The following is a 1,255-nucleotide window of genomic DNA, read 5'->3' as shown; positions in this document are numbered from 1 at the left end:
TCTCTATGCCAAAAAAATATCTGTCCATTGTCCAGAATTAACCACAAATTTATACACCCAATCCCTGTGTGACAAATCTAGGACAAAGCATTTTCAATGACATCATGGGGAGAACATGAGTTTTTCTCTCATACCTGGATTTTCTTTAGATGATATATTACACTGTAAATATTTATTGCATATTATACATTTAATTATGCAGCCATAAAGTATAATAGCACAAAATACTTTAGCATATTTCAATATTTATTTGATTTTAAGATTTCGATATGGAGTTTGTTTAGATCAATTTAGACTATATAAGAAATCAGATGAATTGTATGTGTTACATAATATATTATTAGTTTGCAATACAACATGTAAAATATAGATTGCATTCAGTAATGAAAATAAATTAGGTCCAAAACACTTCAAGGTGACTCTACAAATGCCATTTTTTAGAAAAATAGTAGATGTCTGAGGCCAGTCCATAGTGTACTTTGAAATTCACTAGTTTAATTAAGTTTAACCGCATGTTATTTTTTGCCAAATGAAACAAATTAAACCCTTTGCTATATTTTATTTTAAAATGTATGCCACACCCAAACATTAGTTTCACATGTCCTTTATCATCCTTGCGCAGGGGCCATGCTAATCTTCTCTGTATCGTTCCAATTTTAGTATATGTGCTGCCGAAGTGAGGACCACATGTCCTTTATCTTAAGTATGCAATTTTTATAGTTATTTAAGCAACCATGTTTATACACGTGAGACATTCCTCATATATCTCCCCCAACTTTGTTGATAAAATAATTATTTCTCTTGCTCTAACTGTATGATCAAAAGATCATATGGGAACTGCCATAGTTTGTATATTCCAGTGCTTTCTCACCATTGATTGGCCCCAAAATAGCTCAAGGTGGACCAATGGTACCATTTCCAACCCACATTCATCCCAGTAATTTTTTCAAGGGCAGGTACTCAGGATTAACCAGCATTCTCTGAAAGCTATCTGTGGGCAGAATTCCTCCTTTTCCAGATAAGTCAGTCTTTGTTCCATTAAGGCCTTTAACTGATTGGATAAGACCCACCCACATAATGAAGGGCTTTATTAAAGTCAATTAGCTTAAATATTAAATTAGACAAAGAACATTTATGAATGCTCCATGGACATGCACAACAGTGTGGGAATTGACTGTAGGTACAGGTGGTATGATGGATGGAAAAGGCAGAGGGGGAAAATTGGGACAACTATAGTAGAATAACAATAACATGA

The 1,255-nt window shown here is 33.7% G+C and overlaps 1 pseudogene; it reads right to left on the bottom strand.

Moving 5' to 3' along the window:
* Positions 1 to 583: 583 nt before the first annotated feature.
* Positions 584 to 684, bottom strand: LOC119059995 (uncharacterized; annotated as a pseudogene).
* Between the last annotated feature and the right edge of the window lie 571 nt (positions 685 to 1,255).

Source organism: Artibeus jamaicensis, unplaced genomic scaffold (genome assembly GCF_021234435.1).
Source record: "Artibeus jamaicensis isolate MK-2021 breed Jamaican fruit bat unplaced genomic scaffold, CSHL_Jam_final contig_3243, whole genome shotgun sequence".
Classification (NCBI taxonomy): domain Eukaryota; kingdom Metazoa; phylum Chordata; class Mammalia; order Chiroptera; family Phyllostomidae; genus Artibeus; species Artibeus jamaicensis.
Note: the sequence above shows the minus strand (reverse complement) of the source record. Positions and strands in the feature narration are given on the sequence as shown.